Below are 12,972 nucleotides of genomic sequence, written 5' to 3' on the forward strand. Positions count from 1 at the left end.
AGTCAGCTTAATGGATGTAGCTTCTGCAAAATGCTAAAATAATCACAAGTTAGCTCTGTATCCTTTACATTTCCTCTGTAGTTTGTTACACAGCATATTACTTATCCTCTAAGTTACCAGCAATTTTGACTGTTTTTTTAGCTATTCTGCACCAGAGAGACATCACATCCATTTGAAATTTCATATAATATGTATCAAAGATAAGTAGAGTAAATGCTCATCAGACCTAAATTACTAAATAAAGCTAAAAACACAGAAATCTGTATCATGTTCATATCATATACGTGTCATCACATGACCTTCCATTCGCTGAAGTATTCTACTTAATTAGAGCTTCAGCCAAAAGTTTCATCATCATAACTATCTATTGTTGATTTTTATTTTATGTTTAAAAAATGTTTAATGTTTATTTATTTTTGAGAGAGAGAGAGAGAGACAGAGTATAAATGGGGGAGGGGCAGAGAGAGGGAGACACAGAATCCAAAGCAGGCTCCAGGCTCCGAGCTGTCAGCACAGAGCCCAATGTGAGGCTTGAACTCAAGAACCATGAGATCAATGACCTGAGCCAAAGTCGGATGCTTGACCAGCTGAGACACCCAGGCGCCCGTCATTGCTAGATTTTTAAAAGGTTGTTTGAAAACAAACCTTGGGAAGATCTTAAGGCATGTGTTTAGATTAAAGTGTATATTAATATAGCCCTTCAAATAAAAAGAAGACAAGGATTTGAAAGCAATCAATGGTTAGAAGAGAAAACAAGAAAATGTAAAAGAAAACTTAGAAATTGTCATACTTTATTAGCTCAAGGCATTTGTGTTCACTTTTCCTATTTCTCTTTGCCTCTTTTTTCCCTAATGGCATTTATATTAGCTGTCTCTTGCAACATAATAAATGATCATAAACATAATGGTTTAAAAAAACATACATTTGTTATGTCACAGTTTTTGTGGGTCAGGGGCTTGGTGTGGCTTACCTGAGTTCTCTGCTCATAGTCTCATGAGGCTGCGATCAAGGTGTCAGCTGTAGTTTGGCATCCTTTTCCAAACCCTTGTGGTCGTTGACAGAATTCAGTTCCTTACGTTTCCTTGTAATTGTAGGACTGAGGTTTTTGCTTTCTTGCAGGCTATTGGATGAACTCTCAGTTTCTAGAACCCCCCCACAATCCTTGCTGAAAACTTCGCTTGCTTCTTTGAGGGCCAGCAGGAGACTCTCTCTTGCTCCCGTGTGCTGAGAGGGAGTTTTATATAATTTAATATAAACAAGAGAGTGCTTATGTCATCACCTTTGCTATATTCTATTGGCTGGGAGCAAGTTACAGGTTCCAGTTGATCTCAGAAGAAGGCACTGTATTAAGACATGACTCACTCATACTGATCCAAAATAAATAATCTCTGTGATTCAATTAGTTGTATGAGAATATTGGACTGTGCTCTTAGTGATTTTACACTGGTTCTACAATCCAAAGTGAAATATGTCTTAAGAGTCCTCTAGTTGGAATACAAAACTGTAAGTCAGAGTTTCTCAGTTGAGATACTACTGATATTTTGGTGGGAGAATTCTTTGTTGTGGGGGACAGTCCTATGCATTGTAGTGTGTTTTGTTGTATCCCTGGCCTCTACCACCTATGCAGCACTCTCTCCCCTAGTTGTGACAAACAAAAACATCAGACGTTGTCAAATGTCCCCTGGGGGTAAAATCATCCTTAGTTGAGAAGCACTGCTATAGATAATTCTAGTCTTTACTTTTGTAAGAGTAATCTGAGCCAGTCTTAGAATCATTGAACCATAGCACACAAATGCTACAGTGGTCCTTCGGGTGTTTTCAGAGAATAAAAGGAGAGATAAATGAATAAGGGATATATTTTGAATATTTTTTACGGTGTGGAGGAAAAAGAAATTTAGGAAGAACATATTTCTGGCTTGGCTAACTTTATAAACGGTATATTAACTGAGAAGTGGAATACAGGAATAGGTGCAGGTCTTAGGGTAGTGTAGTGCAGTTTAAGGTTTGAGAATTGAGTTTTTATGGAACATTCCAGTGGATGTATGCAACAAACAGTTGAATATAATGTGAAGCTCTGGGGTGAGATAAGATCCAAGAGCCATTGGTATTTAAATGGTAGTTAAAAGGAAGAAAAGGGTGGGTGAAATCACTCAGGCCTAGTATGTAAAATAACAGAGCAATGTTCTGGACAGAGCCCTTGGGGTATGAAAAGTAAGCCAGGAGATGAGGAGAGAGAAGTTAATTATAGACTTCAGAAAGGAGTTAGGATGAAAAACAGGAGACAATGAGAATGTTAGCATGAAATTCAAAGTAGTTGATACTTTAACCAAAGAATGTGGTAATTGGTGCCAAACAGGGTATGAAAATCCAACAAGGTATCTATTGGATTTGGCAATGTAAAATGTTTCTTGGATTTTTCAATGTGAAGTCTAGCGGTGCATCATTCAAAGCCCACTTACGTCTCCTTAGTCAATGATAACTTGCTTCAGTCAGACCAGCTTATGCTGATCTTCTCTTACACAGACTTCCTAAGGCCCTTGTTATGCAGTTATGTCACAATTTCACGTTTCATCACTGTTTTATCCAATATCTTGACTTTCAGTTCAAAGGATCTCAAAAGAGAAGTATAACTTCCTTTGCTCAATGTTTGCCCTGTGTTTTACAGAGACACCATAAAGGATATCTTGTTTACAGCTTGCTTGAGACCACAGTTGTAAAGAGCAGAGTGAGAACTAAAGTTTAAGACTATTGACTTCTAAAGAAGACCATTGATTTTCAATTCACTGTTCCTTCTTCTTGGCCATATGTTTATGTATATATCTTTGTTAAGTATTTGCATTTTAGTAGTCTATATAGGAACTGCCAAGTGTTTTATATGTGTCTTTATAAGGAAATAGTATGTGTTTCTAGAAACTTGTTATTCTGAACCTCAGTTTTAAAAGACTCTTAAGGACAGAGAGCAAACTGAGTGTTGTTGAAGGGGAGGTGGGCAGGGGGATGTGCTAGATGGGCGATGGGTACTAAGGAGGGCACTTGTGATGAGCATTGGGTGTTATATGCAAGTGATAAATCACTGAATTCTCCTCCTGAAACCAATACTACACTGTATATTAACTAACTGAAATTTAAATAAAATAAAATAAAAACCCAGTGATTTAATTGAATAAATTATATATACTCATTATGTAGATACTATCAGAGGATTTAAAAAGAAATCAGTGGTCTCCCCCTCCACCACACTTCAATTCCACCCCTGCAGTGTAAACACTGTTTGGAATCTAATGTATTTTCTTTCATCCTTCTTCCTTCTTTATGAACATGTATCAAACAAATATACCCTTATATGGTTGGAGATTAAAAAAAAACAGATTTTATGAAATTAGTATAATAAATTACAGTATTATTGTGCATTTTTAAATTTAAGTCCATGTCAAGGATATACCTTCAAGTCAATACATCTGGATCTACTACATTCAGTATAATAGAAGTGCACTATTTCAAAGTATCAGTGTGAAGTTATTAATTTAGTCACTTATCCATTGATGCATATTCATGTAGTTTTCAATTTGTTAAAAACAATGCTTTAATAATGAATATTTGTGGTTTTTATGGGTACATTCAAATAACAAAGTTTTCTGTATTTAAAATGTTATTGGGGCACCTGGGTGGCTCAGTCCGTTAAGCGTTTGACTTTTGATTTCAGTTCAGGTCTTAATCTCAGGGTCATGAGTTCAAGCTTTGCATTGGGCATGAAGCCTACTTAAAACAAAAAAATCAAAAAAAACAAAAAAAGTGTTGTTAATGATGAGGGGCCTGCCCACTTTCCCTGACCTAGTTGTTCTTTTTCTCTCCTTTCACTTCATGGGACTTCTACTTTCCTGTTTAATCAGCTTCTGGGTACAGTTTACAACCACATAGATCAGTCACCTACCAATCACAGCAGGCTTTAAATGGGGAAGTTTTAGGATTGGACATATTTTTGAATTATTTGTTGCTAAGTTTTTCATTTAGCCTTTTCTCTGTGTTTTGGTAATTCTTGATTTGCCACATGCTTACAGTGCCACTAGCTTGGGTTCCAGGCAACCAGGATTTTTCATCTGTTGCAGTTAAAAATGACATGCGCTTGGTGCCTCCAGTGTTAATGTCAAAACTGGGCATGAAGTGTCTTTAACTGAAACAACTAATTAAGCTAAAATAAAACACACTCCCTTCACTTGGTCTTAGCTACTATTGGTTATGTCATTCATTATGGAATGCTTTGGAAAATATGAGTACTTAGTCATTCTGCTACAATTTTCTTAATTTCTTTTTTTTTTTTTTTGGCCTTTTTAAAAATGTTTCTTTCTGGGGCGCCTGGGTGGCTCAGTCGGTTAAGCGTCCGACTTCGGCTCAGGTCATGATCTCACGGTCCGTGAGTTCGAGCCCCACGTCAGGCTCTGTGCTGACAGCTCAGAGCCTGGAGCCTGTTTCAGATTCTGTGTCTCCCTCTCTCTCTGCCCCTCCCCTGTTCATGCTCTGTCTCTCTCTGTCTCAAAAATAAATAAACGTTAAAAAAAATTTTTTAAAAATAAAATAAAAATGTTTCTTTCTTATTCTCCATCACACTTTAGGAAGTTAGGAAACCTAACTAAGATTGTGTGAGATGAGGAAACTAGAAAAGTAATGACCCAGGAAATTAAGAAAGTTACTTAAAGAATACTACTCAGAACAAATGTTCATTGTGTCCCTCCTTGAATCCACTTTTACTATATTGAATTTCCTCATATGGTCAAGTATTTAAACTTAGAAAATCTATAGGAATTTTTAGTGAGACAAATGCCCACTGAATGATTCCCATTCATTCTATTGCATGCCACATAATTGCTAAGAATAGCTGGTTCCTAATGTATATTTTAAATATCAGATTTTGTGCAGAACATAAGAAGAACTGAATTACGTATTTTTTCTCTTCTATAATTGTGCTATGTAAAAACATCAAACGGCTCAATATTGGGCTCTAGTCAGAGCTATTTACAAGCCATGTGATCCTGGTCAAATCATTTAACCTCTTTTGGGCCTTGGTTTCTTAGTATATAAATTGAAGGGGGGAGGAATAGATTCTCTGAAGAATTTCCTAACTCTGAAATTGTATGACCCTTAAATTCTATTGAGGATAGAATCTCATTAAACTTGGACCAGTGGTGTCCCTTAAAATGAAAATGTCTTGGTATGATTGCTGTTGTAATGTGCAAATGTTCTGAAATTAAATCAATAAAGTGAAATCCTTGCTGCTCTTTCATATGCATGATTATATTGTTTGATGTTAAACAGCTGCTATATTCTATCATGGCTGTAGCCCTTCAGTTCTGGCTGGAATGACTCCTGTGTGTATACTAAGAAATAAGACTAATGCATGATTCAGCACCTTTATAAATCAAAGATTCTATTACAGACAGAAAATAGCCCAACAATACTCTTCTATCACACTTCAATGGCATTAGAAAAGAAGAGAATACATCAAGTGAGGAACATAGGCCTTGCCTTTTTATTCTGCAATACAATAAAAAAGCCATGTAGGTTTTAGTAGTTTCTTCTGCCCAGTGGTTAGTGCATTGACACCTATTTGAATGACATTGTCCAAGACATGCCTCTAGTTTTTTCAAAAAATCAGTTCTCTTCTGTGCTTTGGTAAAGAATACAGAGTCCAGGGGACCATTTTTTCAATATAGCTCATTTGAAATTTTACTTCCTGATGCCTCACAGGGAACAACTGCACAAAATACATATTGGGAGAACAATATGTATGTCTTTTTGTATTTGTATATAAAATGAGTTGGTTTGATAAAGCAATTATATTTGATATAAAATTTCTCATTTAAATATTTATTTATTTATTTATTTATTTATTTATTTATTTGAGAGAGAGAGTGTGCACAACTGAGGGAAAGGGGAAGGGAGAGAGAGAGAGAGTCTTAAGCAGGGTCTGCCCTCAGTGCCAAACCCAACATGGGGCTTGATCCCACAACCCTAGGATCGTGACCTGAGCTGAAATCCAGAGTTGGATGCTCAACCAACTGAGCCAACCAGGTGCCCCTTAATATAGAATTTTAGCTGTGAAATGATTCTAAAGGCATTTCTGTTGTGTAGTCTATCCCCTGTCTTCCAAACCTATGTTTTATTCTATGGAGAAGAGTTGGACATTTATCCTTGACTTTTCCATTTCCTCCTCCAACAAACTAGGAGCTGTCATTAAAGCTGCTATTTAAAAACCAACAACAATTGTAGACTCCATATGTAGTAGGTTGAGTAATTTACCTCATCCCAGTCCCATATAGCACCAAGTGTCAAACTTATGAAATTTATTTGGTATAGGCAATCAATTTTACAAGTGGCATGATATTAATAAATTATTGAATAAATGAAGCCTGTTCATCACACATTACAACATCGCATAGTAGACAACAGCAACTGTGGAAAATATGTGATAATGATTCTACTTTACAAAATTTCAAAACTTGTAAGATAAAAACAGAAAGGACAGAGCTAAACCCAATTTGTAAAAATTTTTAGGACTCAGGAAAGTTTGAGAATGAAGAAGTGGGTGATGTAGGAGAGATGGTAAAAATAGTGCTGTAACCCTCAGGAGGACATACATATGACTATTATTTTGATTGTCTCATTAAAATCATTCAATTTTGAATGTAGCCACTCTCCTTTGTATAAATTAACTTAATGAGAAAATAGTGTTTCCTTGATAACTTGATGGATTATATCTACTCTCTAAAGACATAAGCTCGTGTGCTACCATGTTTTGTTTTTCTCTTTTGCAATTAATATTTATAAATATAGAAACTATTTATTTTTCCTGAACAGCAAGCTGGTCAACTTCTGTTTTTATTATGGGAAGGCTAACTAATGTCTTAATGTCAACTTAGAAAGTAGAATTTACACACATGCCCTATGATCATAAGGAGCATTTTTGTATAATGAGAGATTAAAGCAATGCCTTTGGCTAATAGAAGCAATATCGTTAGGAGCTGTGTAAAATTACCCAATACATTAAAGTAGTTTCCAAGGATTTAATTCTAAAAAAACATTTCATAAAATAGGCAGGCATGAAATAATTTAATAATTTAAAACCAGGGTTGACTTCACTGTTTTGTTTTTATAGTGAAATAAATCAGTTATTGCTGAAACCCAAAGAAATGACACATAAATACGTCCTCAGTGAAGTAAAATCAATCCTATAGGTCATTGCTTGACTTTGTGGGTTAAAATATCTTTCAGAATCTTATTATTAGCACTGTTGCATTGGAGGCTTCTAACTGCATTACCATAGAGAAGAGATTTCATTTTTTATAACAGCTTGCTACCTTTCAAAATGCAAAGTTTTAAGTACAGGCCACTTTGAGTAGACTTGATTTTCCTATTTGAAAGAGATTGAGCTTGTTGTCAGTAACTTGTCTCAAAGGCAAACTTTCAAAATTTACGAATTATTGAAAAATGTGGAAAGAATAGATGGATAAATGATTGCTGGCATGTTTAATAATGAATGCTTTTGAAATAGGTTGCTGTTTATGGTTGGCTCATTTTACCTTCTTTATCACCTTCTTAATTTAGATATCCCCCAAGCTGAAGAAGAATAGGACAGGGAATCCACTTCTGTCATTTTATTTTACTGCCAAATCCATACTGTAATTTATTTTCCACAAGCTGTTTTCCAAATGTCATGAGATTAGAAGGGTGTTTGTTTTTACTCAATTTTAAGTGTTTTTGCATATGAGAAATGCACTGGGTTCTGTGTGTGCATATCCGCTGCATCTCCAAGGGAAACAACAGCAAAAAATAGCTTGCCAATCAACAGGTTTAAAACCTAATAGAAATGTTTTCAGTGTAGCGCTATGCTTTTGTGCAGGGTTGCAAAAGCATATTTACTTACCTCTATTTCTTCATTCCTTTTCATTTCTGTATGAAAAATAGTTTGCTTTGATCTGCTTTTTATTTATCTGTGCATTAAATCAAGAAAGTACATGATACAATTCATACATTTTGGAACCAATAGAATACTGTTATCAACTCAAAACAATGCTCACATATTGGCATAGCTATCTATCAGCAGATAGATTATAATCTATAAAAATATATAAAGATTATATATTATTCTTCAAGTGGTATCCTTTATAGGGCTGGTTTTGTTTTTCATCCCACAAACTTTATCACTGTTTATCTTTCTTTAACTAAATATATTCTTCTGAATTGGAGAACTAAAGAAATTATTTTGCTTAAATAGGACATCTTGTTTCATTAAGGAAACTAATTTCATGCTCCTTCTCAGAATTTTCAACTAAACCTTGGGGAATAGTATATAAAAAATTCAAAAAGAAAAAAAGAAGGATGTGCCTGCCTTATATTTAATTTTCTTATTTTAATTATATTTTTCCAATTTAGGAAATTTACATTTAAGCTACATTGCACAGCATAAAGTTGAAAAATTAGTTGAAATTATCTAATGGATTTGCATTTAAATAGACAATCTAAGAAAAAAGTCAGATCTTAACGTTCTCTATCAGGAAGACATTATAGCTTTTACCAAGTTGTGATTCCCACACAGAAATCTAAGCAGTTGAGGAAATAAGATAAGGCAAGAGGAAGAAGCTAGCAGAAACATTGGGAAAATATTGCATTAGAAGTTTTGGGGCTTACTCATCACGAAGAACGTCCTATAGTGCCTGAAGTTCATGGCAAATATCCATTAGGAATTTTGAAATCTTCTATTTCTACTTCATTTTCTGTATCTGTGTTTATCAGTGATTCAAATTCAACCTCTCTTCTTTGAATTCTGAACTTCTTAACAAGTACTTTTTTCTGCATTATCTTCTGTGAAACTGGTGTCTATCCAGGGCCACTGCCTACGGTTGTGGAGAGTGCTTACCTTAGGGCTGGGCGCCATCCACCTGGATGCACACATAGGTGTTGTGTAGGCCAGCAGCCTTCTGTCTCTATCTCACAGATAACTGCTTCCTCTGTAAACTGCTTTCTGGAGGGGATGGTGACCATTGTCCAGGCTTCCTGCCTCATGGTTACTTATGCAAGAACATTTCAGAAATCTGAAGATCTCAAATCTGCCTCCAAATAGGGAGCGCAAATGTTAGGTTAAAACCTCCTCTAAGAGCAGCAAAAAGGAGTTAAAGATTAGTATTCCTGAAAATCATGAGTCAACTGGAGGCCAGACATTGACAAATTTCCTATCTGAACATGTCCACTTATTGATAAAATAGATATTATATTTATTAGCTGAGAGTGAAGGAAAATGGGCAGAATGGGATGTAAGGACAGCTAAGAAATGGACTCACTGAGATGGAGATAGCATGAGTGTATAATTTATCTTCCATTATGGGGCACTTTTGACAATGTGTTAGTTTCCTGTTGTAACAAATTATCATACAGTTGGTCTGCTTAAAAAAAAAAAACAACCAACAACAGAAATTTGTGCTCTCACAGACCCATTCCTATATCAGTTTCACTGGGCTGAAATCAAAGTGTCAGCAGAGCCGTTCTCCCTCCTCCCCAGAGTCTTTAATGAAGAAATCTGTTCCCTGCCTCTTCCAGCTTCTGGTGGTTGTCAACTTTCCTTGTGTTGTGTCTGCATAACTCCATTCCCTGCCTCCATGGTCACCTCACCTTTTCCTCCTTTGTGTTTGTCCAATTTTCCTCTGCCTCTATCTCATAAAGATACATGTAATTGCAGTTAGGGCGCCCCCTCATAATCAGGATGGACTCCCAATCTCAAAATCCTTACCTTAACTACATAAGCAAAGATCTTTTCTTTTTCTTGTCATAGATGGTAGCATTTACAGGTTCCAGGTATTACCATATGGATGTCTTAGAGAAGGGGGCATTATTCTGCCTACCACGGAAGGTAAAAGAGAGCACTTTGAATAATTACATAGCAGCAACAGGGGCAAATGGGTACTGTCCCAGGCAAATGAGACTACTGACACTAAAGTGTTTTCACTTTTCTTCTAAGAATTTTATTTTTAATTAAATTGCATGATATATACATATATGTTTATAAAGTGTAGTGTATTATGTAGTGTAAGCCCTGAGAGTTGGTTTTCTCTTTTTTTTTTTGTAATGCAAGTTCCTGATTTAAGCTTTGGTTGCAGAGGCATCCACTTCAACAACAGTTATCTTGAAAAAACACATTGCCAGTCACATGGCCAGGTAAAGAGCCAGGCCACGCACCCCACTCCTTTGTTTTAGAGATCTTGGTTTGGGCCACTTGTTTTTTCTCTTCCCAAACTTTAAATTCCCACTCTTACGTTTTAAATTCACCAATAAAGAAAGAGCCTGTGAAATCTTATGTCCTCACCCTTGACCCCAATAAAAGCAGAACCCCAGGCCTGTACTCTCTCTACCTATGACCTTGATGTGTGGCCCCAGGTGTGCTATGTAATTTCCAAGATCTGTAAGTAATAAATGTTTTTTTTAAGTTTTCTGGTGGTTATTGCTGAAGGGCAGCTTGCAATCATAATAACCTTTAGGACCAGTTCAGCCACAACATTGGTTATTGATAAGCTGAGAGCAGCACACAAAACAATATGTATATACACATGCATACATGTACATAGTTTAAATATTCAAATAGTTCATTATGGCTTATGGAAAATAAACTTCTACTTTTGCATCTCACTTTCAGAAGTGATCATTTTCAACTCTTTTAGCTGTATTATCTTTATATATAATATACTGTAAAATACTATAAAATATATATATTGGTCTCTGCCCCTGTTTCCTGGCATAGAGCTTGTAAAGCCCTTGGAATTTCCTAGAAAGACCACTAGGATCTCTTAATATTTGGTCTTTAACTCCAATTACTGGCACAGAACTCCCAAATCCCCCTAGAATTTCCTGGGTGATGGTAGTGTTCTTTTGTTCCAATGAGGTAATTTTGGCGGGCTCCCAGATAGTTTCAGGATGGGAGCTGGAAGCCAGAAAGACCAAGCTGTGATTAGAAGCTTAGAACTTTCAATGCTACTGCCCGTCCTCAGAAGGGGAGAGAGGCTGGAGATTGAGTTAACGATTAAATCATGCCTATATGGTGAAGCCTCCGTGAGAATCCCAAAAGTATGGGGCTCGAGGAGCTTCCAGGTTGGTAAACACATCTACATGCTGGGAGGGTGGCATACTCCAAGTTGACAATGACAGAAGCCCCTATGCTTGGGATCCTTGCAGACCTTGCCTTATGATCTCTTCATCTGACTGTTCATCTGTATCCTTTAAAATATCCCTTGTAATATATCAGCAATAGTAAGTAAACTGTTTTCCTGGGTTCTGTAAACCATTCTAGCAAATTATCAAACCTGAGTAGAGGGTCATGGGAACCTCTGATTTGTCAGATAGGAGTTGTGCATAACCTGGGGACCTACTACATTCAACTGGCATGTGACGTAGGGAGCAGTCTCGCGGGACTAAGCCCTTAACCTGTGGTGTCTGTGCTAACTGCAGTTAATATCATGATTGAATTGAATTGTGGGACATTTGACTGGTGTTAGAGAGTCATCCAATGTGGGGAAAAACCCCACACACCCAGTATCAGAAATGTTGTATGTGAGGAAACTGTGTTTTTCCCTTGAAACATACTTTTACAGCTGTTTCTTGATTTATCAGTTTTAGCAGGTACTCTCAACTTTCAACTCATTAGTTGGTTATGCGGGTCAATCTCTTTTGTTTTTCTAGATCCAATCTCTGTCTCTCTCTGCTCTGTTCTATGTGCTGACAGGATGACCACTATGGACTGAATCACCAGAGCCCCCTTGGGCTTTGGCTTATAATTGCATTTTGCCAATGAAAGGTATTGGAAAAGGATCTAAGTAAGGTCAGGAGCAGAGGGAGGTCATGTGTCTGTTCCCACTTCCAGATGATCCTTCCTTGCCAGATAACAGTTTAATAGTGGCTGTGTTCCCCTATGGCCACAACTCCTGTCGGGGGCCCTTTCCCATAGTTATAGATTTTGTCAGTTCCCACATTCATGGTTTCTCTCTTGCCTTCTTTTGTAAGGCTGGGAATAGCTTCACACTATTGTTAGTCTCTGGGTGCATCACCATTCTATTGAGTTCTTTAATCTTTTTCTCAAATCTATAAATAGCCCTTTCATTAAATTTTCTTCAACTATCTTTTGAATAATCTATTTTCTGCAGAAACCATGACTAAAAATGTTTATCTCCCATATTTCTCACTCACACACGTTCCTTCTCACATTCTTTCAGCATAATTGTTCACTAGTTAGAATATAACTAGAGGGGCACCCGGGTAGCTCTGTCAGTTAAGCGTCCGACTCTTGATCAGTTCATGATCTCAGGGTTTGTGAGATCAAGCCCCGTGTTGGGCTTTGTGCTGGCAGCAAGGAGCCTGATTGGGATTCTTTCTCTCCCTCTCTCTCTGTTCCTTCCCTGCTATGTCTCTCTCTAAAATAAAATAAATGAACATTGAAAAAAAAGACTATAACTAGAAAAAACAGGACTTAACAAAAAATACTTTAAATAAGTATTTAAACAGAAGGAATTTACTTCAGGAAATCAGCTAGTCAGTTGATAGATGCATTGGGATCCCAAAACTGAGGTGAGGCGGGGCAACACAGACATTAGTATCAGCCAGGAAATAATCACCACCTCTAGGTTAGAGGGAGAAACCTAGGGTGGTGTTACTGGTGTCTAGGGCTCAAGATCACTTGGCAAATGCTGGAGCCATGGCAGGACTGTTTGGAAGGGTTACTGGAACAAAGAAGGAGATGCAGACATTGCCAGAGAAGCCAGCTGATGCATAGAGGGAGGAGAAAAAACCTGGATTCCCCTTACCTTCTGCCGTCCAGTCTCCCTTAAGTGCCTCCCACTGTCTAAAACCTACATGCAAACCAAAGAACAAAAAACTTGGAAATGTAATTTGCAGGAGTCATACCTCTGAGATACAGAAAAGTTGTTGCAGGGAAATTCT

Source organism: Acinonyx jubatus, chromosome X, assembly GCF_027475565.1.
Source record: "Acinonyx jubatus isolate Ajub_Pintada_27869175 chromosome X, VMU_Ajub_asm_v1.0, whole genome shotgun sequence".
In the NCBI taxonomy this organism is placed as follows: domain Eukaryota; kingdom Metazoa; phylum Chordata; class Mammalia; order Carnivora; family Felidae; genus Acinonyx; species Acinonyx jubatus.